The sequence below is a fragment of the Ceratotherium simum genome, chromosome 5, assembly GCF_057802395.1.
Source record: "Ceratotherium simum simum isolate JZ-2026a chromosome 5, ASM5780239v1, whole genome shotgun sequence".
Classification (NCBI taxonomy): domain Eukaryota; kingdom Metazoa; phylum Chordata; class Mammalia; order Perissodactyla; family Rhinocerotidae; genus Ceratotherium; species Ceratotherium simum.
The window spans coordinates 89,002,848-89,030,000 of NC_141904.1; the positions used below are offsets into that span (position 1 = coordinate 89,002,848).

The following is a 27,153-nucleotide window of genomic DNA, read 5'->3' on the forward strand; positions in this document are numbered from 1 at the left end:
GCTGTTCCTCTCCTGAGCTCCTCTCTTTCCTGGAGCGCCTCTCCAAGTGCAGCCAATGGTGGCCAAGACACACCAATCCGTTAATTGTCTTCCACCACTTCCCCTAGAGCGCCACACTCCGCGCCCAGGTGCTCTGCCTCCCAAGTCATCACAGGCAGCAGTGCTCCCAAATAGTTTGCCATTTTATAACACGGACCCCCATATTTCAAAGACTCGGGCATCAGTTTCCGCACAGTCTGCCACTCAACAGTCAAGCCAATGCCACATACTTTAGGTTCTTTTGGTAACACTGCACTTCAAATGACCAGTCTCTGTCCCAGTAAGGGAAGGCTAAAGCTGTAACAAACAGCCCCCAAGTCTCAGTGGCTCATCACAACAGAGGTCTATTTCTCCCCTTGTCATTGTTCTGGGGGGGCTGGCCAAGGAGTTCGGCTCCATGCAGTCACGTATGGACCCAGGATCCTTCCAACATTTTTTGTTTTTGTTTTTTTTTGCTGAGGAAGATTCACCCTGAACTAACATCTGTTGCCAGTCTTCCTCTATTTTGTATGTAAGCTGCTGCCACAGCATGGCCACTGACAGACAAGTAGTGTAGGTCTGTGCCTGGGAACCGAGCCTGGGCTGCCAAAGCGGAGTGTGCTGAACTTAACCACTAGGCCACCAGGGCTGGCCCAGGTTCCTTCCATCTTGTGCACTAGCATCTGTGTGGCCTTGAGGCTGCCCTGGCATCGTCCAGCCAGTGAGCAGAAACAAACCACGTGGAGGAGGAGGACAGATTTTCTGGGCCAGACCTGGACATGGCATGCGTCACTTCTGTCCACAGCCCAGTGGCTGGAACTCAGTCACTAACTACAAGCCAGCCTGAGAGATGCGCCTATCATTGTGCCCAAGAGGAATGGGAGCCTGCTGGATTTCGGGGGCTAGTAGGTGCAGATTTGGGGTCTAGCAGGTGCCCACAGGCACCTCCATCCATGCTCCCTTGGCCCAATGCCTGTGTTCTGCCTGGAACGTGCCTATGCATCCTCCAGGTTCTGATCCATGCCACCTTGGTGACACTTCCCTCCCCTGCTCCGTGCCTGCCCTGTAGTCTACACAGTCCTCTTCCCGACATTCCGCACTGAGGATGCCAGTGAGGATGTTCCCTGAATTGTTTCCCAGAGCTCCCATCATCTCTGTGTGCCCGGCATGGCACAGGAGACGCACTGGTCAGCGTCTGTCAAATAAAGGAATGTCGGCAGGGACTCTGGCTCCCTGAAGCAGGTGGTTCCATTGCTTAGGCTTCTTGCCAACTTGGAAGGTGTATCTGACACCCCTTGTCCCCCACCTGCCTGCTCTGGGCCACGTTCTCACACCAGCTGTGGCTGGTGTGAAACAGCTGGTGTGAAACAGAACAACCAGCTCTGCATAGTGTAACCCAGGGCACCCCACACACTGGCCCCGAAGATCCCTCATGGGCTTTCCCAGAGCACCACATGGGACACGGCTGACCCCGGAGCCGTGCCGACACCAGTAAACTTGGGAGTGCAGGGGGCGCCACCCCCTCCATGGGGAACTTAAGCAGTGAGCATGGGAGCCCCTCTTCCACCACTCAGGGGACAATCCTGCGGTGCCCCACAGGCTCCTCAGAGGGTCCCCAGCAGGATTGGACCTCAGTTGCCTGCAGCAGTGATTGGCTCAGTAACGCCTCCTTGGACTGCCTTTCCCCCTTCCTTGCCTCCCTCACCCTGGTCTTCCACTTCTGGTCCCTGGGATCACACCCCAAAGTAAACCACCAGGTCCTAAACCCTTGCCTCAGGCTCTGTGTTTGGGAGGAACCCAGGCTAAGAGGCCTAGTGACTTTCCCTGAACTAGAAGGCCCATCAGCCCCCAGAAAACAGGCCTGCACAAGGAGGACCCCACACTTGAGTCGTGTACTGCTACTGGAAGAGAAAGCCACTCCCCAGACACCCCCAACCCAGTACAACCCAGCCGGGACCTGCCTAGTTGGCTCCAAATGTCCGTTGCATCCTAAGCTCCCTGCTTTGGGGACCGTAGCATGTGTCTATCACAGGGTAGTGAAGGACAGACCCTCAGCTTGGCAATCAAGGCTCCCAGAAGCGGGGTCTCACCTACCCACCCTTACTTCTTCATTCCCCCCTCAGTGTCCCCGCTGACACCCATGTGACAATCTCCACTGTTTTGGGGTGACTTGTGCCCCCCTAAATTCATATGTTGATGTCCTAATCCCCAGTACCTCAGAATGTGACTATATTTTGAGACGGGAACTTTAAAGAGGTGCTTAAGTTAAAATCTGGTCATGTGTGTGGGCCTAGTCCAATATGACCAGTGTCCTTATAAGAAGAGTAGATTAGGACACTGACACACACAGAGGGAAGACAGATGTGAGGACAGGGAGAAGACGGCCGTCTACACGCCAAAGAGAGAGGCCTCAGAAGAAACCAACCCTGCCGGCACCTTGATCTCAGACTTCCAGCCTCTGGAACTGTGAGAAGTAAGTGTCTGTTGTTTAAGCCACCCAGCCTGTGGTACTTGTCACCGCAGCCCTGGCTGACTGATACACCCACCTCCACAGCTTTGTCCCCATTCTGGAATGCCCTCTGCATGCCTCCTGAGCTCACCAGATCCTGCCCCTCTGCCGGGGTTCACCCCCCACCGTCTCTAGTTGGACCTCTTCCCTGCCTTCCCTGTCTGCACCTGTAGAGGAGCAGAACCACAGCTCACTCACTGGAGAGCACAAGATAACAGACATAAAGCACCTAGTGGTTCTAATAAAGGAGGGGTGTTTTCAAAAACAAAGGACTCTGGCTCAGCAGCTCTGCTCAGAGAACATTCTGGCAGATTCTGAGTGGGACTCTGCCTTCCCTGGGCTCCCCGCTCCCCATTTAGCCCAGCCCTGTGTCTGGGCCCCCAGACCCGCCTGCTGCCCCTGCCCCGGGACACACCCCCAGCGACGGCCCTGAGCCTGCCCTCCTCCAGGTTCCGCCACGTTGGCCCCTCCATCAGCACACAGCACAATCTGACACCCTTTCATTGTGTCCAGTCAGGCTCTAGAGACAATGCACTCACTGTGTCAACTGGCCTCTGTTTTAGGAGAACCCAGAGAAATTACTGAATGTGCAAATGGCATGCAAATGACCCGCTTCTAAGCAGAAAGTGTTCCCTTTGGCAGGCTTTCAGGGCCTGCTTTAGTGAGTGGATACAAATGCCCGTGAGTGGCACGGCAACAGTTGGCATGGAAACAGGGCTTCTAGGGTGCTTGAGGAGACAGCACCAGAATCAGCTGTGCGAACATCCCCTCCCTGCAACCTTGTTCACACTCGAAGTTGGCACTTCAGCTGGAGAGGACATTATCTCAGCTGCTGGAGACAAGCTTCAGATTAGGAGTTTTGAGTAGGGAGTCAAGAGATTCGCCCCGAATAGATTTCTGCTCCCTCAAAAATGAACTTGCGAGTCACACAGCCCTGAGAGTGAATCCGGCTCCCAGATGCCCACCTGTGAGGCTGAGCGGGCTGCCACACGCCTGGGCCTTCGCGGCCTCGGCTGGGAAATGGCTGCGTCTGCGGGGGCCGCCGTGAGGCTTCACCGAGCCAGAGGCACCAGCCCGCCCATCCCGGGGCCTGGCCCGAGGCGTCTGCTCCGGGGGCCCAGAGCCAGGCCCAGCGTTCAGAAAACACTCAGCAAACGTCGGCCCTGCTGCCTCCCTCCACCATCCCTACGTCTCGTGGGCTATTTTTATTCGCGTTCCGGGTGAAATAAAACAAGTTAAAGCAGAGCATGAAATCCGAGGAGGATTCCACCTTAAGGGGAAACAAATCCACCTTTGCAACAACAGACAGCTGGCGCTGCTGCGTTACTGGATGGAACTGCCACCCCTCGGGACAAGTCTACACTCTTCAGCATTATGAAAACTCTGAGGACTGCTTTGCTACCGAAAATTTATGGCCCCCAAATCATTCCTAAAAGACAGCGCACATTCCCAGCCGAGGGCTTCCCTCTGGTACAGCCAGCCCTCTCCACACGGCCGCATCCGGCAGCAGGCCACGCCGCCAGAGTCAGCACGCAGCACGCCTCCTGCACGCGTGTGCCTGCCTAGTGGCCCCACCAACACACAGGGAGAGGGGCCCTCTCCCCCCACACACCGGCCTCACAAGCAATCACAGCTCAAGCCCCGCGCTCACCCGGCAGGGGTGCGCCTCTTGCCCGGGACCCTCCTCCACAAAAACGCTTCCACCCTCGGAGATGAGAAGCCGGAACAGGCCTACACTGAGAGGAAACTTCTGAACTTCTAGACAGTTCATCCCTGAGGTTTACGGATGAGGAAACTGAGGCTCAAAGGAGTGCAAGGAATTCTGTCAGGGCCATGCAGGGGTGGAGCTGAGGCCTGACCCCTGGTCACCGTGACCCTGAAGGCCTGGCTCACTTCACCCCAGCACGGCTTCGGGAGGAGCTTGCCGTCAGTCCGGGGTGGAGCGGGTTGGCATGGGGGGATTTGAATTGAAAGACCAGCCCCGACCTGCAGTGGCACCGCTCTCTCCACGGCCCAAGATAATGTCCTTGAGAATCTTTTCATCACCCCCAAAGGAGGGGCGTTAGGGTCAGTGCGTCCTTGCGCATCACAATGGACTTTAGAGAGAAACAGGTGATCCCCTTGCTCAAGGACCCCCATGGCTCCCCGTGGCCAGGGTTTGGTCTGGGCACCTCAGGCCACTTCCCTCGCCCTCTGCCAGGCCCCCAGTCACCCCACAGCCCCTCCCAGGCGAGCTGCAGCCTGACCAGGGCCTCTATCTCACTCCCACACTCCTCTCCGCCTCGTCCTTGTACTCTCCTGTCCAGACCCTCTTCAACCTCCTGGTCTCCCAGGAGGCCTTCTTGGTGCCCCACCGTCCCTCAATGGTGCCTCTTTCGGGCCCCTAAGTTTTTCTGGGAAACCTCCTATTTCTGACTGTGGACCACACCTGCCCTGAATGTCTTAGGTACCACAGGGCACAACAGAGAAAACGCACCTGCAGGTCCCACCCAGGCACTAAGGCCACCGCCACGGAGCTCAGCGTTCTTTTCAAATAAGAGTCAGAGCGCTAGTGTACAACCCTTTTTCACAGATGAGGAAACCGAGGCCCAGAGACGGAGATGGCAGCCTGTGGTTACCAGCCTGCAGGCCAACCAGTCCTTCAGCGAAAAGGATGAAAAACTCAAGCAACAAACATGGCTGACACTTGACCCCAGGTGCACAGCCACAGGCAGCTCTGGAGAGAGAGCAGGGACAGGGCCAGAGCCTCTCTGTGTGGGTAGGAGGCGGACTCACGTCTCCGGGCCTCAATTTACTCACCTGCAAAATGGGGAAAGAAAAAAAATAAGAATGCCTCTCCTCGCTTCTGTCTTTGTGAAGATGAGTTAAAAATATAAGAAGTGACAGGTTCCCTCTTTGTCCTGAACTGAGCTCGCAGGACTGAGAAGCCAGAACAGACTCCTGGGGGTCACAGCCCTCGGTATTTAAAACAAGTGCAGGACTCCAGCCTTCGTCCTCTCAGGGGCCTGTGGCTGGAGCCACGTTTCACAGGTGGAGGCTGCAGCTTGGCAAGGCTTGTTGAGTGGCTGGCAAACCCGGGACCAGGAGCCTCTCCGGCAGACCGGGGACAGACCCCCCGGGCTCAGCGGGCTGTCACCACTGCCCTGGCTGCACTCACTGCTCCCTTTGAAGTTCAAAGAATGGGCCTCGCCCCTCCGAAGCAAGCAGTAAATCAGGCAAGAGAAAGGAAACTGTCCACCCCGGCTGAGTTATGGCGGCCACGGCGAGACAGCCCTCACTCTCTGGGACCATGGGCCCCACCCTTACCTGCCTCTCCAGCCCCTCTCCTGCCCCTTTCCTGCCCCGGCCGGCCCCTCCATCACCCTGGAGCCATCCCCCAGCCCAACTCCTCCATCCTCCCCGCTGGATCCCAGGGTCTCTAGGCTGAGGCTCTTCTACACCTTCTCCATCTAGGAGTGGTTTAGCCCATGCTTGCACACCTCCTGTGATGGGGAGCTCACTCCCACGCCCAGCCAGCTTTCACCTGGGCAAAGCTCTCCCTTCCACAGATTTGGGGTTGGCATCCCAGTGGCTCTCCCATCTTTGCTCCTGTAGTCTGGCCCCATGCTCTGGGTCACAGGCCTCCTCCTCCTCGACCCCAAGACAGCCCCTATAGAGACAGGGACAACACAGCCTCCTCGGGTGGCTCTCACTGTCTCAAAGCTACCTGGGGCGGGCACAGGAGACCCACAGGTCTGCAGGTGTGAATGCGGGGATGAGGGTGCATGTAGGTGATTTGCACTCAGGGCTGTGGACTTATGGGTGGGACAGGGGAGTGTGCGTGTTAGGGGGGATAAGTGAGTGTGTGGTGTGTGTGCTCCCAGAGCGGCCATCAGTACATGAGAACACGGACCCGAGACAGTGTCTGTGCAGCAGTGCGTGGGCACGTGTGTGAATGTGGGTCAGTGGGTATGCGTGTGTGAGTGTGTGAATGAGTAGTGTGTGTGCTGGGGCCCAGCATAGGCAAGAGGGTAAGTCCAGGGTGTGTCAAGGGAGAAAGTACAGGTGTGGGAGGCTGTGAGCTTCCAGCGTGTGTGAGAGTGTGAGTGTGAGGGTGGGTGTGTATGTGGGGTGTGTGTGACTGTGTGTATGTGTGGGGAGGTGACTGTGTGTATGACTGTGTGTGGAGGTGTGTGTGTGTGTATGTGGGGGTGTGACTGTGTGTGTATGTGGGGGTGTGTGACTGTGTGTGGGGGTGTGTGACTGTGTGTATGTGTGGGGGAGTGTGACTGTGTGTGTATGTGGGGGTGTGTGACTGTGTGTGGGGGTGTGTGACTGTGTGTATGTGTGGGGTGTGTGACTGTGGGGGAGTGTGACTGTGTGTGTGTGTGACTGTGTGTGTATGTGGGTGTGTGACTGTGTGTACGTGGGGGTATATGACTGTGTGTGTATGTAGGGTGTGTATGACTGTGGGGGGGTGTGACTGTGTATGGGGGGGTGACTGTGTGTGTGTGACTCTGGGGGGTGTGGCTGTGTGAGTGTCTGTGTGATAGAGAGAGGTTGGGGGCATCTGAGGTGGCGGTTGGGCTGCATCCCCAGCCCCAGCGGACAACAGCCCTGGGCCAGTGACATCACCGGGCAGGAATAGCATTGAGCTCATCTCCTGGATGTGGACCCGAGAAGAAGGTCACTGAGGAGAGGCCGCCAGGCCGTCTGGCTACGGGGAGGGCGCTCGCCTCTCGGCGACAACAGGGGCCTGGAGGGCAGAGGCAAGGGGCCTGGCTCCTGACTTCCCGGGGGTCCCGTGGCTCCTGGATCAGGGAAGCAGCACAGAGGGCAGCAGTATGGCTCACACGCAGCCTGCCTGCACGCCCCTGGATGGGCCACAGCCCCTGTGCACACCCTGCGGGGGCATCCAGTCCCTCCTCCCGGGCTGCCTTGCTGCTGCTGTCAGGGTCAGCAAGCACCCTCTCCTTGCGGGGCCTGGACACAGCCGGCCAGTCAGGGGACAGGCGGCGTGAGGCCCTGCTCTCTCTAGGACCCTCGCCCACTCAGCTGCGAGTCAGCCAGGGACCTGGGCCGGATACCTGGAAGCCGTCCCGACCTGCCACCTTCTTCGGCCACACAGCCAGCCTCTGCCGTGCTCTCCTGGTTCTCTCTCCTCATCTCTCTGCGGTCCATCCCCAGCTCTCAGTCCCATGGCAACCACCAGGGTTCAAGGCACCATCGTCTCCTCCTGGACCACACAGCAGCCTCCTTCCTGGTCTCCTGTCCCTGTCCTACTGCACTGACACACTCCCGTAGACACAAACATGTATGTGCCCACTAGGCTGTCAGGTCACACTCACAAACGCCCCTTCCCAAGCCAGCCCTCCTCCGGCCTGGCTCCGGCCAGGTTCTGTGTCCACCCTCAACCAAGGCTGTGCTATTTGGCCACAGCCTGCACAAAGCCCAGCCGCTGGAGTCTGGGAGCGGTGAGCATTCCAGAAGAGCATAGGCCACCAGAAGGGGCAGTGAGTGCTGAGGGCCCCACACAGCCCCTGTCCCCCTCCCTCCCGCGGAGGACACTTGGGTTCAGCCTGGCTGTGCTGGGTCTGGGGCGTCAATGACACATTCCCGTGGGGATAAGAAAACCTCGTGACATAGGAGTTCAGGAGAGCGGTCTGGGTGGCAGGCAGAGCTCTGAGGGTCTCCAGTGTGTGGGAGATTCTAGAAACAGCTCCTTGATGTGGTCACCCAAATCTGTGTGTCCCTCTCACTGTGCCTGTCCCCAGCAGAGGGAAAGCCTTTTTTCTTTTGGTAAGAGGCTGAGAGTTTCTTATTACCTTTGGACACAGACCGGCCGGCTACACAGCTGCACACAGTAGGTACCCAGTAAGGACAACAACACAGAAAACACAGACATAGACTGTCTGAGTCAGAGGCCAGTGGGGCCGGCGTGCAAACCTCAGAGGCCCACAGGGCCCAGCAGCCGCCATACACGAGTGGAATGGGCCCAGGAGACTGTGGGGAGCGGGAGAGCCCGTGACCATGAGGCAGGGGCCCCACTGCCCAGCGCCAGCTGACTGGCCTGTGGGACTGTGGGCCCAAAGGGCCAGATCTTCCCATTTTCAAGAGAGGCCAGAACCCCAGAGCAGTGTTTGACATTTCCCAATTTTTTAAATGTGCTCAATGGGCTCACATCAACAGCCTCTCCTGTGGTCCAAGACACTCTTTCTACTGAAAACAAACTGACTCCAGAAACCGTCGTGGCCCAGTTACGCACAGCACTGGGGCACAAGCCCAGGGAGCGCTCACGTGCCTGCACGGCCCCGGGCCCGGGGAGCAGGGCTGCCGCCAGGTTGGGGAGAATAGCAGATGCTGTTGGCCCCAAGCCCAGCTCCCCCTACCAGGTGGGGCACCTGCCTCCAGCTACTGTGAGGGTCCCTACTAACAGCTCACAGCCACGCCTTTACTAAAGAAGTGCCCTCAAGTGTCTGGAAATAAATGCCAGGAAGGTTTTTGCCCATCCCAAACACACCTCCACAGGAGGTGGTTGACCAATGATTGACCATTACAAGGTCTAGTTCCCTTGTCCCAAGGGGGCAGCCCTTTGCTCTCCAGAGCTCCCCATGGAGTCAGGCTGAGGCCAGACTTCTCCTGAAACCGCATCTTTGCTTGGTTTCTTCCCTGCCTGATCCCGCTTCCCTCTCTCCCTTCCAAGCTTCTCTTGAGAGCTCCCTCAATAGACCACAGGCACCCAATCCCTGCCTCAGGCTCTGCTTCTAGGAAGCAGCCTAAGCAGTGAGAGTGACAGCAAGAAGGCTGGGTGGAGACAAGGACAAAAGGAACCTTTGGCCACAAGCAGCAGAGGTCTGAGCACGTCTGCAGGCAAGAGGAAGGAGACAGAGGTATGCAGAAAAGGAAGCTGCTGGGGAGAGGGCTCCTCACTCTCCGTGGTAAGTGTCAAAAGATACTGAGTCAAATGACAGGCAGTGTCATCCTGGAGAAAAACGGGGACAGTCACCATCACCAGCTCCCCCAAGACATTCCATGGCAAGCCAGTCCACAAAACCAACCCGGCCCGCAGCATGCCAGGCCCTCCTCTGGGGGCAGGGGCACCCCACTGTGAAGGCACAGCCCCGCAGCCTCACCTGCCGGCCTTCTTCTCCTTCCTCTCTCTCCCTCCTTCCCTCCTTCCCTCTCTCTCCCTCCTTCCCTCCTTCCTTCCTTCCTTCTCTCCCTCTCTTCCTTCCCTCTTTCCTTCCTACTTTCCCTCCTTCCCTCCTTCCTTCCTTCCTTCCTTCCTTCTCTCCCTCTCTTCCTTCCCTCTTTCCTTCCTACTTTCCCTCCTTCCCTCCTTTCTTCCTTCCCTCCCTCCTTCCTTCCTTCCTTCCCTCCCTCCATCTGTCCTTTCTTTCCAGATCATCTCTCAGCTCCTACATCCTTCCAGATCCTGCTTACAGTGGATTTGACACATACAGAACAACTAAAAGTTCCTGGAACCCTAAGTAAGGAATAAAAGGCAAAGGGCTCCTGAAAAGCCCAGAAGAGGGAGGTATTGAGTCAGACTGCAAGTCAGAGAAGGCTTCAGGAAGGAGACCTCAAAGCTGCGTCCCGAGGGAGGCGGGGGCAACCAGTGGAGGGGTCTGGATGTGGGTGGGGGTGGCCTGGCATTTTTGGCTGGCAGCATCAGGCTCTCTCCTAATGCCCTCAGATGTCCTTCAGAACCTCTCCTTTCCCATTCTGGGGGCCCTCATGGCAAAAGGGGGTGCCCACCTCCCACAACGGAAGTCTAAGGCACCAGCTCCCCCTCTCCCTGCCCTCGGGCAGCCCCAGACAGGCATGGAGCTGAGCTGGGCTGGTCAGTGCTCCAGCCCAGGACCCCGGGTCCTGACAGAGCCCCCACAGTCTGAGAAGTGTGAGGAAGGAGTAGGCGGGAGGCCAGCGGTCAGGCAGGTGACCACGTGGTCTCTGCCAGTTCTCCAGAGAGCCCTCCAGATCACCCCCTCTTTTTTTATAAACACTGTTTTTGCATTCTATACAAATGTATCAATTGTAAGTATCTTTTTTGTACCTTTCTTCTCTGGCTCAACATTATATTTATCCATGTTGACATCTGTAGCTCAAGTTCATTCATTTTAACAGCTATATGATTATTCCAAAATTCAAACACATCGGCCTCGCCATAGATCCAAGAGCAATAACACAAGCTTATGTTTTAAGCAACTGCGTTTGGGGTTGTTTTGTTATGCAGCAGCAGCTAACTGATACACATGTAGATGTCTTCAGGATTTCACCCCTGCAGCCTTGGATGTCTCCTGGTGCCCGTGGATATGAGCAATCCTGAGACACTCCCTCTGAGGCAGTATCACTGTAGAGTTGGGTTTGTGTATCATCAACATTTCTGGATATTCTGACCCAGTTTCTAAACTGGGCCCTCCTGACTCCAACGATTCTGTGAGCTCTGTCTATCTCTTCAATAAATTTCCCTTCACCCGAGTCACCCAGAGCTGAGCCTGGCCTGGATGAGAACCAACCAGCTGACCAGACTTGTGAGCAACAGTAAGCAGGTGTTGTTTAAGTCGCTAACTTTGGGTGGTTTGTTACCGGGCAATCACTGCTACAGAGGGCTAGCTCAGCGCAGCCACCAGCTAAGAAGCATCCATCCAGTTCTTTAGACACAGTCCTTTAAGACCAGAGAAGGAAGGCTTAGTTAGAGCACTCTTATGCAAAACAGCGGCTGTCAGAGCTCCTCAGATAACATCTCTAAACCGGGGCTCAGAAGAACCGCTCTGTGCTCCCAGCTCTCCTATGGCATTATCACGAGAAGAAGATCAGGTCCCTTTCCATCTCTGAGTCTCAGTATTCCCGTCTGTAAAATAGGACAACCCCTAACTCACAGATATGTTGTGAGAATTAAGTGAAGCAATAATTCAGTTATTGACTATGACAGAGTTATTGTAGTTCAGCTCCTCTGCCCCTGATGGGTTGAGTGACCTGGGACAAGCTGTCACTTTCTGGACCTTGTCATCTGTAGTTTGGGAGTAGTAACCACTACTTCAGGAGAATCTGTGGAGTAGATGACGGAATGGACATCAGATGTTGCATCAGGAAGGATGCTTTTGGTGGCAAGTAACAGAAAATGCAATTTTAACTAGCCTAAACTGTAAGGAGGATTTATTAGATCACATAACAGCAAGGGCCAGGATGCAGCGGACTCCAGCCCACACATCTCGGGCCATCCCTCTGTCTGCGGCCGTCCACCTCCTGTCTGCAGCAGCAGAACCGGAAAGTCCCAGCCCTGCCTCTAGCGCTGCGTCCTCCCACACAGCAGTCGCCAGCCGTGTGTGGCTATTTAAACTAAAAATTCAGTCCTCGGTGGTACCGGCCAGACTTCTAGTCCTCATTGGCCACATGGCTAGTGACCACCATATTGGACAGTGCAGACATAGAACATTTCCATCATTGCTGACAGTTCTACCGGCCAGTGGAAATTCAAGGGAGACCTCAGGCCAGTCCTTTCTCCCCTCTGACCCTCAATGTCTGTCTCCATCCTTTCCGGCTCAGAGCCTCAGTTTCCTTCTCTGTGAAATGGGAGTGATAAGGCAAGCCTTAAAGACATAAATATGCACAATAAGGGCTGGGAAATGCTTAATCCAGGGCCAGTAGCGACTGGAACCTGGTCTGGAGTCTAGGCTCTCCACCCCGGGTGGGCAGGGGAAATGTCACAGGGAAGGGGCATTTGAGAGACGTCACATGGCAGATTTGGCTGGGTGTCCACACAGTAGTCATTCCTTCTTTCTGATTATTAACAGGACCCTCATTTTTCACTGGGGCTAAAATGCAGAGTTCCAGGGAATGAGGGATGACTGGTCTGTGCTAATTGCAACACTTGTATCATTTGTCTGCAATTGGTCAAGGATTGACCATGTGACATCAGGGAAGTCTGGTGGAGGCGTCTGGGAAAATGTCCCCTCCCTGGTAAGAGATAAGCACATGAGGAGAACATCCCTTTGTACCCTGCTCTCAACTTCCTGCTTCACCTCTACAGTGCCTGGTGCTTTGGCAGCCATTTTGGGACCATGAGGCACAACCTTGAAGGGAAAGTTAACATGCTGAAGAAGCCACATGAGAGGATGGGGGGACCTGGGTCCCTGAGGTCTTTGCTGAGCCCCTGAACCCACACTGCCCCCCTCACCTCCAGACTTCATGTAAGGTAAAAATAAATGTCCTTGATGGATGAATTTCTTACAGCCAAAAGCATCCTGAGTGATTCTCATTCAACGGCGAGTCAGAGTTTGCCAGGTTGGCCAGTTGCACAAATACATTCCAAGCAGAGAGAACAGCACGTGCAAGAGCGCAGAGGTGCAGGAGGCGAGGCCGCATCCCGGGAAGCGGGAGAAGAGCTCGTGGGCAAGGGCTGCAGCTGCAGCTGGATTTGGGCGAGGGTCAGCACAGGTGCCACGAGGTGGGGCCGGCCTCCACCCGCAGGTGCGTCAGCAGGGTGCGGGCAGGTCGGAGCATCCGCAGGAACGGTTTTGAGTCACAGGGTGAGCTGTGGGTGGGGCGGGTTGGTGGGGGGAGACTGAGGCAGGGAGGCCAGAACGGAGGCCGGGGGAGCTGAGCGTGAAGGCCGCAGTGGCCGGCGGTGGGGGGCGGGGCACACAGGTCCTGGGGGGGAAGGTCTGAGGTGACGTGGGCAGGGGGAGCTGAGGACGCCGTGGGAAAAAGGAAATTGAGGACAGCGCCCTGGGGACCCAACACCTGAGAGATGGAGGGAACAGAGGGAACAGAGAGGGAGGGCAGGAGATAAGTGCAGAGAGGACTTCCCGAAGGAGAGACGGGCGCCTGCGTGGAACCGCGCTGACACGCCAGCCGGCCCTCCTGCCTTCACAACGCACCCGGCCTGCCTCGGTCCCGCGGTCCATTCTCCGCCCACAGCCAGAGGGAGCCTGGTGAAACCTAGGGCAGACAACACCCCTCCTCTGCTCCACACCCTCCCATGGCTCCCGTCTCCCTCGGAGGAAGAAAGAGCCGCCTCCTCGCAGCCGCATGGATGCGCTAGACCCCCACTCCCACCCCCCGCAGCTGCATCTTGGAGCACCCTCTCCTTCCCGTGTTTCCGCCACGCTGGCCTCCCTGCTGCTGGCTGGACAAGCCAAGCACAACCCCACCCGCGGGGCTTGGCACTGCTGGGCCGCGGGCGGAACACGCTTCCTCGACGTCTGCGCCCTCCTCCTGCGAGGGCTTCCCCGGCTGCCTTACAGGACACAGCCCCTCCCGCGGCATCTTCCGCCCCCTGACCTGAGCTACCGTTCTGCAGAGCCCGCAGGTGCAGCCCACTCCATGTGCGTGTCTGAAACCCCGTGTGTGCAGCAGTCCACGTCAGCTCCACGGGGACGCGGTTTGTGCCCGCTCCCTTCCCCAGCCCCGTGCTTAGAAGGGGACCTGGCCTGTAGTAAGTGGTCGATGAAAAGCCATAGAACGAATGAATGAATGAGTGAGCAGGAAGTACAGTGAAGACTGTCACGGTCCTCTCGGAGCTTGGCATCGAATCCTGAAAGGGGAAGGTGAGGAAGTGGAGGCAGCGGGTGTAGGTGGCTCGTTTAGGAAGTGTGGCTGCCAAGAGAGAAAAGCAGCAGGATCCAGTGGGGAGCAGGGCGGGAGGGCCTTAGTGTGCAGATGCGCATAGTTGAAGCAGGTTTAAATGCCGGCAGAAGGAGCCAGAAGGGGGCTGCAGCTCAAGACCCCGGAGGGGTAACGGAGAGAGGAGGTCAGAGGAGGCGGGAGGGACGGGAAGGAGGGGTGGGTGTGGAAGGAGCCACCTTGTTAACATACCTCTGGATGTGGTCCCCGTAGAGCAGGTAGAGGACGCACAGCGACAACGTTTACTTCAAACTGATTTGCTTCATCCGAGATGGGTTGAGGGGCTGCTTACATTCCCAGAAGCAGGAGAGTTAATAATAACACCTGACAAACCTTCATCAGGTGCCTAGTCTATGCCAGGCCCCAGGCCCAGGCACTGGGGACAGCTCTGTGACATAGCCACATCTAAATACCAGGGGAAACGAAGGCTCTCTTTTCAACACTCCCTCTTGAGGGATAATGAGAGTCACCTCAGTGTTGGTGTTTCCCCCTTTACTTGGCTACTAGGAAGCTCAAAGCCAAATTTAAAGATCAGCTTTTAAAACTGTGTAGAATCCTGTGGTCGTGTAGCTGCAGCCTTACTTTCTTCCCAGACTTGATCCCTGGTAAGATTTTATTTCACCTTGCCCAGGAGTTTCTGTTTGTCATTGCTTTTGTTTGTGGGGCTGCACTTCATGGAAAATTGAAATAACAGTGGCTTAAAACATGACACTGACTTGGTTTTCCGTCTTATAACTAGGAGCCAGGAGGTACACAGACCAGGCCTAGGCAGCTGTTTCACACTGTCCTCAGGAACCTGGGCTCCACATCACCCTGCTCTGCCTTCCTTCAGGTGTGCCCCTCACCCTCATCCTCACAAGGTAGCCTTAGAGTTCCAGCCATCACATCCAAATTCCAGGCAGAAAGGGAAAGAATTGCAGCAAGATGAGTTTCCCAGAGGGCTGTCCCTCTGCCTAGACCTCTGGCCAGGACTGCCTCCCATGACCACTCCCAGCTGCAAGCGAAGCTGAGCAATGTATTTATTTACCTGGGCAGGGCGCAGCTCCGAACAAAAGCAAAGTCCTGGTGCTGAGAAAAGGGGGAGATGAACACTGGCTGGGGAAAGGGCAGTATCTGCCATGGTCATCTCTGTTTCTCCCTCCATCCTTTACAGAAGAGACACACAGATGTTGGAACGGAGCACAAGGTCCCGCAGCCTCCAGGGTAGCTATACGCTCTGTGTCTGCCTTACCTGCGGCTTTGTCTTCAGTTCCTTGCAAAGGAACCAAGTGCCTCTTGCATGGAGGCGCATTATCCCCATTTTATAGGAGAGGAAACAGCTCTTCTCCAGAACTCAGAGCACATCAGACCACAGGTAATTGGGCTTAAGGTTATTATCCCACAGAGGAGGACACGTGGACCAGAGACATTAAGTGACTTGTCCAAGACCACACAGCAAATTCGTGGCACAGACTAGAGCCCGGATCTTTGGAGATCTATTTCAGATTGAACCTGGTCTGGACAGAACTCAACCCTGAAGGCTGTCTGGGGCAGGTTTCTGCGTTCCCCAAGACACTGCGCTCCCATTACCCACGGCAGTCTCAGGCGCGGGTCCGCTGGGGCGGGAGATGAGCGTCATCTTTCAGTCATGCAGCTGCTGTCAGGTTGAGGGAATGGGGAAAATAATTAAGAATAACTTTCAACCAAACTCAGGGTGAAACTGGTAAACAATGAACTTGAGAGGTGGAAAAAATTGTTTTCCACTAAAAGTCCATTTCCTTGGGTCAAAAGCATTTTTGGCGGGATGGTTTTGCAGTAGACCATGAAGACCTGAACATGCCCCACATGTGTAATCCCTTAATGAGTGCCGGAGAAACCCCACGTTGGCACCCTGACAAGTCGCCACCCGAATCACAATACAGTTTCAGCCCCCAGAGAGCAATCAAAGTCCCCGTTATTAAAATGCGTTATTTATGGCTTCCAGAAAGTCTTCCAGACCCTGACAGCTCAGGAATGAGCTCAGAAATTAACTCTTTGATATGATCAGGGTCAATCCATCTCTCTGGATTCTTTACTCTGTGTTCCTTTTTTTTTTTTCTTTTGAAAGGCACGTACCAAGGAGGAATTTCATTCCAGGCACAAAGGAATGACGAAGCTGGCTGGGGAATTGCATTAGTCCCTTCGTGATCAACCCTCTGATTCATCCGTCCTTTCTGTAAAGATAGAATTGACTTCTCGTGAAGTCATTGAAGGTGGCTGTGAGGACGGGGGAACACAGGAGGTGGCCAGAGATGCAGAGCAGGAAGCTGGAGAGCTCCCAGGGTCCACCTCACCCCATGGAGGCTCAGAGAGGGCATGAGACCCAGTTGTCATCACACAGCAAGCCCGTGCACGCAAGGCTGTGGGAAGTGGCAGGAAACCAGAGTCCCAGGGCCGGGGCCCCCCTCCTGAAGGTCCTTGACAAAGTCCTGACTCTGCTTAGAGCCTCAGTTTTCCCATCTGTAAAACGGCTGTGGACATGAGCCCAGTGTCTTTCAAACTTTATTTAATGGTTGAACCCCTATTTATTTTTTCAGCAAAACTGTTCAGGGAATCCCCAAAACGTCAAAAAACAAGATGAAAAATGCAGTCGTCTTCCTCCTGGTCCATCCACTGTAGATGCCGAGGGACCCCCGGAATTCTGGGGTTCCACAAAAGCTTGTTTGAACTTCAGGCAGGACTGAGCACTGAGACACTTCCAGTGTGAAATTTTGGGTTCTGCAATCGTGGGAGGCTCTTCTTTCGTCGCCAAACGGACTGTGCTGGCCCATGGCGGTAGCAGGGTGCCCCTCCCCCCACTGCAGCCCCACCCACTGCCCCAGGCCCAGTGCAGAGGCGGGCCCTCGCTGGGAGGGGAAAGAACCGGCTCCCCCTGCCTCGCCGGTGCTGGTCTCCTTGCCCCACCAGCTCACCCTCCCCAAGGCCACTCGCACCAGGGTACCGCGTGGAAAGCTAGGGGTGGAGAACGCTGGCCGGAGGGCAGGAGACTTGGGTCAGGTCCTGTGTCAGTTACCAGCTCACCGGGTGACTTTGGGCAAGTCACTTTCCCTCTCTGGGTCTGTTTTCTCTGCAGGTACAATGCCAGCAGACATACTGGTCAGGATTAATTTTAGGTGCAAAGTACAGCCAACTCAAACTGGCTTCAAAAAACGGAGAGGTGGGAACCCCTGTTCACTGCTGGTGGGAATGTAAACTGGTGCAGCCACTATGGAAAACAGTATGGAGGTTCCTTAAAAAATTAAAAATAGAACTACCATATGATCAGCAATAATTAAGAATCCAATAATTAACAATAACTTCCAACCAAATTCCAGGTGAAACTGGTAAACAATGAACTTGAGAGGTGGAAAAAATTGTTTTCCACTAAAAGTCCATTTCCTTGGGTCAAAGCATTTTCGGTGGGATGGTTTTCCAGTAGACCTTCTAGGGATATATCCAAGGAAATGAAAACAGGATATCAAAAAGCTATCTGCACCTCCATATTCATAGCAGCATTATTCACAATAGCCAAGATATAGAAACAACCTAAGTGTCCATCAACAGGTGAGTGATTAAAGAAGCCGTGGTATATATATACAATGGAATATTATTCAGCCATGAGAAAGAAAGGAATCCTGCCATTTGTGACAACATAGATAAACCTTGAGGGCATTATGCTAAGTGAGACAAACCAGACAGAGAAAGACAAATACTGTATGGTTCACTTATATGTGGAATCTAAAAAAAAAATGTCAAACTCATAGAAATAGAGAGTAGAAAGGTGGCTGCCAGGGGCTGCGGGGGTGGGAGACACGGAGAGGTTGGTAAACCTCTTTATTTAGTGGTTGAACCACTAAATGTAAAACATGGTGACTAAGGTTGGTAACACTGTACTGTATAACTGAAATTTGCTAAGAGAGTAGAACCTAAATGTTCTCATAAAAAACGATAAATAATGTGCGGTGATGTTAACTAGATGGGAGGAATTCTTTCACAATGTATACATATGTCAAATCACCACGATGTATACTTTAAGTATCTTACAATTTTATTTGTCAATTATACCTCAATACAGCTGAGAAAAAATAAATTAAAAATGGAGAAGTGGAAAATATTGGTACATGTAAATGGAAAGCTCATTGGTGGATTCAGATTCGGGCGAGGCGAGACCTCTTCCAAAACACGTCGGCAGGACTGTCTCCTTCCTTCTTTCAGCATCGTTTTGATCTGTGCAGCTTCATCCTCAGGCAGGGTCTCCCCCGCAGTGGCAAGACGCCCACCAGCAGCTCCCACCTTGCAGCCACATGGCTCCCAGCCCTGAAAAACCAGGGAGGCGCCCCCTGATGGTGCCATGCGGGATCTCAGGGCTGATGCTGATTGGCCTGTCTTGTGTCACGTGCCCCCTAACCGCCCCCCCCCCCCCCCCGCCCCATCAGGGCATGCTTTTCTCAGATTGGCCAGGCCTGGGTCACATGCTCATATCTAAAGTCTGGAGTGACAGTCCACTCTCTCCCCAACCCATGTTATCCCCAAGAGATAATGTCTGCCTGAAGAAGGCAAAGTGGGTGCTGGGAAGGCCAGACCCACAGAGGACCACTAGGGAGCACCAGGGTCTCCAGCTGGGTTAAGCATGGACCTGTCCCCCGACTACAGCACACATGGGCGCCCAGTGCCTGATGCAGAAGAAAGTTCCAGCTGCTTTGGTTAAGGGAACTGGGTGATCCAGGGCCCCATTCACACTCTGCCTTTCTTTTCTCTGTGGATCCCAGCCGGGACATTTGAGGACCCATCCAGCTCCCTGGAAGAGATGTTCTGATGGCCTCTGAGGGCTAGAAATCAGGTCTGTACTGCCAACAAGAGCCTGAGATCAGGCGCACCGCACCACCCGCCCCGTCCACTGACAGACCCGAGGTCATCTTGACCAACCTCCCATTGACGGCTAAACCCCTCCTCAACAAGGCAGTCCCTCCCCCTCCTTCACCCCACCATGGTCAGGGCGCTCCCTCTCCTGGCACCCCACTAGGAGGTATTGTCTGCTTAGTCTGTACTCCAGCCTGACTATGAGCTTTGCAAGGTGCCTGTTTTCATTGCTGCATCTCCAGCCCAGTGCAAGAAGGCTCGGTAAATACTGGATGGATGGGTAGGTGGGTGGTTGGATGGATGGATGGATGAGATGGGTGTGTGGGTGTGTGGGCGGGTGTATGGATAGATGGGTGGGTGGATAGATGGATGGATGGACAGATGGATAGATGGATTGATGGAATACATATCTCCCAAGATAGCTCATCTCTTTCCCAGAAACCGGGACTGGGAAAAAGCCACTAGCCTCCCTCCGCATCACACACATAGACACTGAGGATCCTGGCCCTGCCCTCTGACCCACGGACTTGCCTTGCAGGCACTGGGGGAGGTAGTGACCAGGACCCCAGGCACCGCCTCTCTAAGCTGAGTGGCCCAGCCTCTCCAGTTGCGCCCCATGAAGTGAAGTCTCCACCGTCTGGCTGTCCCCTTGAGACACACCCCAGCCTATACCTGTGCTTTTCTCAAGGATCTCAGCTGCAGCCTTTAGAAGGTTCTGAAGAGTACAAGAGTGGAGGCAGCAGTCACCTTCCTCCTTCTAGGCTCTACGCCTTAAGTAATATGGCCTGGACACATCTGCTCGTCTGTCCCACACAGGGATGAGCTCCTGACCACCATGGACAATGCTAAGCCCTGTCCTCTGATCCTGGCCACATGCAACTTGCTTTTTGGACACAAGTGCTGGGATCGACATTTATTTCTAGTCAAATTCACTTTGCATGATTCCTGCCAGCGTGACTAGACCCTTCTGGCTCCTGAGTCATCTGTGGCCTGTCCACAGCTCTGGGCCATTTCCACCTCAGCCCAGCACCCGTTCTTTGAGCTGCCACGGGCAGGACCTGGCGGCATTTCCCCTGAAAGGCCGTGGCAGAGGGGGAGGTGGACGCTCACCTCACCTCGGGGAGAAAGGGGAGGGCAGCGCCGTGACCTCGTGCTGAGTGCCTGAGTCAGACCCTGACCCTGCACCCTCCTCGAAGGGGTTTCTTCTCTTCTTCTGCTTTCCCCCTTCTCCTTGCTGGGGGCTGCCATCCCCCTCCTGCCAGAGGCTTCCCAGCACTCAACCACACTTCCCCCAAGAATCACTGGCAAATGTGCGGGACACACGTGTTTAGTGCCTTACACTTGGGGAGACTGAGGCCTACAGAGAAGACACAACTTGCCCAAGGGCTCCTGGAGCAGCGGGAGCCAGACTGGATTCCACCTGTTAGCTCCTCACCACCGCAGAACAGGCAGGGCTGCACGCTGGTTAGACAGGGGCCAGCGTTCCGAGATGGAGGCCCAGCTCCATCCTCCCTGAGCCGGGCGACCTTGGCAATGACCTCTCTGGGCTCAGCTTGCCCGGTTGTAAATGGGATAGTATAGGCTTTAGCCCGCATCACAGAGGCGTTATGAGGATTACATGAGGAAGTCCATGTCAAGTGCAAAACCAGACACAGAAATGGGCAAGAATTCTGCGTGTTTTCACTATCGTGTGCCAGACACAGTGCTGGGCACCGGACACACATCGTCACCTTTCTCCTCACGGCACACATGCTGGTTGGGAAGCATTAGTCCCATTTTACAGCGGGGGAAACTGAGACGGGAAGCGTGAAGCCAGATCTGCTGCCCTCCTCCCCCTCAAACTGCCCAGTGTGGGTTCTGCTGAACAAGAGGACAAGAGCGTCCACTACTGGGTCCCTGCCCACCTGCCTCCAACGTCACGGTTATTCTAATTCTCATTTCCAGGCACCTGGGCTCAAAGGAGCCTGCAGGGACGGCCCAGAGGAGGCCTCTGCTTTTTCTGCTGAGAGAGACCAGGGCCGACCTTCAGCCAGTAGCCACTGCTACCTTCACGGGGGCCACACTTGTGCCCCCTAAAGGGCTAGACCTCACACAAGTAAACAGACACATAAAAGAGACAATTCCAAAAGTGCAAGTGCTGCGATGCAGACAGACAGGACAATGGAGACACGGGGCAGCAGCTGTGTATCACCCAGGACGGCCAGGGAAGACCTCTCCGGAAACACGATGGGAGTTCTTAAGAAAAAGACAGATCATGGCTATCTGAAAGGAGAGATTCCAGAAAGATGAAACAGCAGGTGCAAAGGCCCTGAGGCAGGGATGTGTTTGGCTTGTTGGAGGAACAGTGAGGTGGCCAGCATGGCCAGAATGAACTAGAAAAGGCAGAGAGTGGGAGGAGATGAGGCTGATATTAAAGATCCTCAAGAAAGAAGCCTCAGCTCTTCTGAAGCATGGGAGACTGTGTTTCAAGCAGGGAACAAACACAGCATGGATCACTTTTGATCCCAGAACATTCTGCATAAAAACTAAAACACAGCTCCTAGAAATATGAACTGGTATCAAGAATCAAACATTAAAAATCCACATCCTTTGACCAGGCCATGTTAGCTGCAAGGGTGATCAGAGCATGTTAATCACAGCAGGGAAAATCTAGAAAACACCTACGTGTCAATGGAGGGTCTGGTTGCATGTATTACCGTACCAGGTCAAGGCCACGGGATACAATGCGGCCGTGTGAAATGATGCTGTGGAGGCACGTTTACCAACACGGGAGGACGTGCACTGCAGACGGTTACAGGAAAATGGCCTGGTCCCCTCCTTCTGAATACAGATATGTATGCACAGGCCCCGCACAAGAGACCAGACAGGCGAAGGACATCTCGGGGGAGGGAACTGCAGGCACGTTGTCTTGTCGCCCCTTTGCTTATCTGGTGTCCACCCCTGCCCGCGAAGTTACTTAGATTTCCCTAAGTTCAGTTAAATTGGAAACTTTAAAGAGAAGTGTGGCTTTATGGTTCTGCAGCCAAGGTGGAGTCCAGCGCTGGCAGGGGCTGGGCCGTGGCTCTGGGAGACATTTGACAGATACAGTGGTCACCACCACCGCTCAGGCCACCCCCCGCAGCCCTCTGGTGACACACTGACCTGCGGCTGAGTCCTCTAACAGGACACTGTTAGAGGGGGGCCTGTGAGAGCCTATACCACCCTGGGCCGACTCACAGGGAGTGGGGTGTGGGGACAGGGCTGGGCCTGCTGGGCAGCCAGGCCATCAGCGGTCAGCATCCTCGGGACAGTGGCCACAGAGGCCAGGCCCTGAGTTGAAGCTCGCCCCACACAGCCTCCCTTCGTGTCCCCAGCCACCCAATCTGGGAGATACTGTTGTCCTCACTTTACAGATGGGGCACCAACCCACCCGGGGTCTCACAGCCAAGCAGCACCAAAGCCGAGACCCAAACTCAGGCCAGGAGGACGCCAGGGGACATGCGGCTGGACAAGAGGGCCTCTTACAGCCAGCCGTCCACCTGCCCACTCAACACCTCCCACGGCCCTGAGCAGGTGGCTCAGCACATGCCTTCACCACAGCCTCATGACAGGCACAGAGAGGTTATGCAACTTACCCAAGGCCACACAGCCTGTAGGTGGCAGAGCCTGGCGCTCCAACTCCCCACCGCACACTCCAGCTCCCACAGTGGGCAAGTCCAGAGGGAGCTGGGAGAGAGCCACCTCCTGTCCCTAAGGACTTGGTGGGTAAACTGAAGCAGTCGTGGGCAGTTGCTGGGCACTGCTAATGACCTCCTTCCCAGGCACGCCAGCCTCTCTGCCTGACCTTCCCCAGAGACTGAGGATCTGGGTGGGGACTGATCAAAGTCCACTGGGGGGGCTCTCAGAGCCATGGAGGCCCACAAGGAAGCCCAGAGAGGGCCAGTGACTTGTCCAAGGTCACACAGCACAACAGCAAGGTGGGGCCCACTGGCCTCCCTCCCCAGGCACCAGGGGCTGGAGTAAGGGGGCTGTCAAGGAGAAGGAAGGAGAGAGCCTGCATCTTCCAGGCAGAGAGATTCCTCACGTCTGGCGATCACGACATCGGCGGGGACACCACGGCCCCCGGAGTCACCGTCCCCGTCCTTCATGACCTCATCTCTTGGCTGGGTCCCAGTGAAGCGCCTGGTGCCTGGAATCAATACCTCTTGGCAGGGCTCAAGGTCCCCTCATCTTCCTGCCCGCCCCTCCCAGGCAGCCCTGCCCCGCAGCTCATCGCCCCACCGCCTGCCTCCCACTCCGGACAGGCAGCTGAGTGGAGCCACCACCGCCCGCCGCAGGCTGCAAGTGAGCAGCGACACCTTCAAGGGCTCGCGCTGATTGCCCCCCCCGCCGCCCCGTGGCGCCCGGGGCTGAGCTCACCGTGGCGGGAGGAAGCAGCCTCCGCTCGAATCCAGACCCCTGCCCACACTTCCCGCCACCCCCGCCACCCCCCCCACCACCAGGCAGCGCACAGGGCCCCCTGGAGCCTCAGCTCCTTCCGGCATCAAAAGGCATGATGAAGCCAGCTTACAGAGTGGCCACTGGCAAACACTGTCCCTGGCAAACAGTCAGTGCTTAATAAATGCTATGTCCAGATGCTTGATAAAGAACGTTCAGGGCCATTATCACACTTCACAGCAACTGTGTGGAGGTGGCTCCAATTTACAGACAGGGGAGTTGAGGTTCCGGGAGGGTCATGTGGAAGCAGGTTTAGAACCCAGCACTTTATGACTTCAAAAGGCAGCTCGAGGTTGCATCTCAGTGCCTGGGCCGGAAAACTTCGAGAGAATTTGTTGCCCAGCCTGCTCCCCACCCACGAGTGAAAAAACCAAGGCCCAGACAGGTCAAGGCCGAGCTGCCGGTCACAGGGCAAGTCAAAGGCAGAGATGGACTGGGGCTTGGTGTCCAGGCTCCCAGGCCACGGGGGATGCGTGGTCTTTGAGGCCTGAGACGGGAGGATGCTGTGATGGGCTGGGCCCCTCCCCCGCAGTCACATGGGAGCTTTCGCAGTGCCCCTGCCCTCATCAGGGCCCTAGGGCACTGGTCACCCTGTGTCACTTCACCAGGATACAGGGCTTCTCCACTAGCTTCAGGGCATCGGGCAGGGTGTCCTGGGAGGGGCCAGGAGAGCTGAGGACCTGACTCGGCTAGGGCTGTAATATCAAAGCCCAGGCACCAGGCAAGCGACAGGAGAGAAGCGGGAGAAGTGGCTCTGGCTGGGCAGACTGTAGGGAGCAGTGGGGCCTGAGGTGAGCGGAGAGCAAGCACCCCACCAAAAGTGGGGGGTAACTCAGCTCCAGCTGGTGGCTGCCTACTGAAAATGCGGGTCGGAGGGACTTCTGGCTGGTTGTTTTTGATATATTGTTTTCAAGAAAAGCAATAAATCCAGATTTTTATATAAAATCTCCTCAATGAATCACTAAAACACTGAGTCTCAGACAAACGCCCCTGCAGGCTGAAGGTGTCCCCTCCAGAGAGGGTGGGGCAAGGTGGCAGAGGATTAGCACCACGCAGACGGACAGCCTGCACTCGGGAGCAGCCGCCTGTGCTGGCCTGTAGGGGGAGCAGGGCCCAGGGCGGGTGGGAGGCTATCGGGGCCACACCGGAGCCTCAGGCCCACCCTCGCGTGTTAATCAGGACACCATTGGCTTCCTCCAGACTCTGGGTGGGGGGCCCCACGTGGCCCACCTCTGCGCTCTGCAGGATGGCATTTGGGTCGAGAGGCAGCACCAGGAGGCAGGAAGCCTCACCCTGGCACCCCGAGGTTAATGAGACCCCCCGAGCAGCCCTGGATCTGCAGCAGTGGCTGTGGGTTTGGGGCAATTCCTGGTGTCTTTCCTGACAGTGCCCCTTTCTCTCCCCACCAGAAAGCAGAGAGAAAGCTGAGGTGGGGACAGGGATGAGCTGGACCATGTCCTGCTGCAGAAGGGGCAGGAAAGGAGGCCGCCCACCCAGACAGTGGGCATCGCACTCAGGGCGCCTCACTCTCACCAGCCTAGAGCCCCCGAGGGCCACACAGGGCAGGGGACAGGGGCCACACGAGAGGGCAGGGCCACTGTGGTAGGCAGTTAATGCCGTGCCCCAAGATGTCCCCGTCCTGATCCCCGGAACCTTGACTGCGTGACCTCACATGGCGAAAGAGACTCTGCAGATGTGGTCAAATTAAGGATGTTGAGATGGGGAGGTTACCTGGGTTATCCAAGTGGCCCAACGCAGTCATAAGGCTCCTTAACAGGTGCAGGAGGGAGGCAGGAGTCCAGAGCCTCAGAGAGACTTGATGCTGCTCAGCTGCCGGCGCTGAAGATGGAGGAGGGGCCACGAGCCAGGGAACGCCGGCGGCCTCTGGCAGCTGGAAAAGACAAGGAAATGATTCTTCCCCGGAGCCTCCAGAAGGGACGCAGCCCTGCGGACACCTTGATTTCAGCCCCATGAGACCATTTTGGACTTCTGACCTCTAGAACCATCAAGAGAATAAATGTGTGTTGTTTTCAGCCCCTGCGTTTACGGTAGTTTGGCACAGCAACAACAGCAAATAACACAAATGCCACGTCAGCTTGAAGAGGGCACGGGGTAAAAGAAGTTGGGGCCGGGGGCTGGAGACCCTGGAGACTTATGGCCTGAGCACCAGGGAGCCCTGGACACACCGCCCAGGGGACAGCGCCCTACCCCAGGAAGGCTAGCGCAGCTGTGGACAGAGGGGTGGCCTCACCTCACCACAGCTGATCTGTGACATTCCTCCACCCCCTGCCTCAACAGTCGGCCCGGATAACCTTGGGCAAGGCCAATCAGAGCACAGCACCCTCCTGCCCCAGGGGTGGCACAGAAGTGGCCCCATCTGTGCAAAGGCCAGAACCTCTGCTGGCTCTGCTGGCAATCCTGCAAGTGAGGCCCGGAACCACTGCAGCCACTTTGCCATCTTGAGGGGGTTAAAAACCAGAGGAGGCAGGAGCAAGAGAATCACCAGTGAGAAGGCAGAGGGGGCAGAATGAGGACGACGCAGGAGAGGCAGCAGGACTCCGGAGCCCCGTGCTGCTGGGGGAGGGAGGGCAGCCTGTGGGGAAACCGAGCCACCAGCATCTCATCTACACTCTCCCCACAGCAGCCAGGGGCACTCCACGGAAACCTCCACTCCCAGACCCCCCACGGCTCCCGCCTCACCCTGAGTAAGAGCCCCGGTCCTTACTCTGGCTGCAAGGCCCTGCATGATCCGGCCCCGTGACCTCCCTGACCTCGCTCCCACCCCCTTCCCCTTCACGCAGCCTGTTCCACGCTGGCCCTGCTCTGGAAGCCACACACACCAGGCACACGCCCGCCTCGGGGCCTTTGCGGGGCCGTGCCCCTGCCTGGCACGCCCTCTCTCAGACCTCCCGGCCGGCCTTCCTTGACCCTCGCCCCGCCCCCGCCCCCACCGCTGAAACTGCAGCCCTGCCCTCACTCCCAGCCCACCGCCTGGTCCAGGCCATTTCCTCACTTCCACGCTTCGTTCCCTGACCCTAGCTCCCGAGGCAGGGCCCCTCTCGCTGTGTCCCCAGTACCTGGGGCTATGTCACACACCTGACTCACAACCCGGCGGCCGAGCTGCTCTCGGGCGCCCCCTCCGCCCGCCGGCCGCACACACAGCTCCGCCTTAAAAAGCGCAGGCATCCGGGCGCCCCTCGGGCGCGCGCAGGCACGTGTGCAGACAGGCCGCGCCGGTGGATTCCAGGAGCCGCGGCAGCAGCCTGACGGGCGAGAGGCTGCCCACCGCGGGGCACCGCGGCCCCGCCCCGGAGAGCCCGGGATCTGCCGCCCGAGCGGGGCGGGCTCCGCGGCGCCCAGGCCCGCGCACGCGCACACGCTGCATGGAAATTCTCGAGTCTCAGAGCCTCAGAATTTTGAAAATTTAGCTTAACGTTCTGTTCTCGAAAGTCTGGGTGGCACACGGCCAATTGCACATTTCCAGACCCTGAAGGGTCCGTGCAGACAGGCCCCACAAGACCATTTCTGTGGCAGTCAGCTGGCAGCCTCCAGCACCATTTCAGCGGGGCTCCCAAACGAAGACCTCAATCCCAGCCTCTCTTGTTCCTAGGAGTGGGCATGTGACTAAGCTCTGACCAACGGGATGTAAGAAATAGTGTCCAGCGTCAGCTTCCAGGAGCCTTTCT

General features: G+C 56.3%; 1 long non-coding RNA gene across 2 annotated transcripts; it reads right to left on the minus strand.

Moving 5' to 3' along the window:
* Positions 1-18,167: 18,167 nt before the first annotated feature.
* Positions 18,168-26,733, minus strand: LOC147917151 (uncharacterized). 2 transcript variants are annotated; one of them, XR_015552377.1, is made up of 3 exons: positions 26,564-26,733; positions 25,199-25,358; positions 18,168-18,448 (listed from the first exon to the last, which is right to left on the minus strand). It is a non-coding gene; the product is annotated as an uncharacterized LOC147917151 (long non-coding RNA). The 2 variants fall into 2 exon arrangements; XR_015552376.1 differs by lacking the exon at positions 18,168-18,448 and adding an exon at positions 19,106-23,159.
* Between the last annotated feature and the right edge of the window lie 420 nt (positions 26,734-27,153).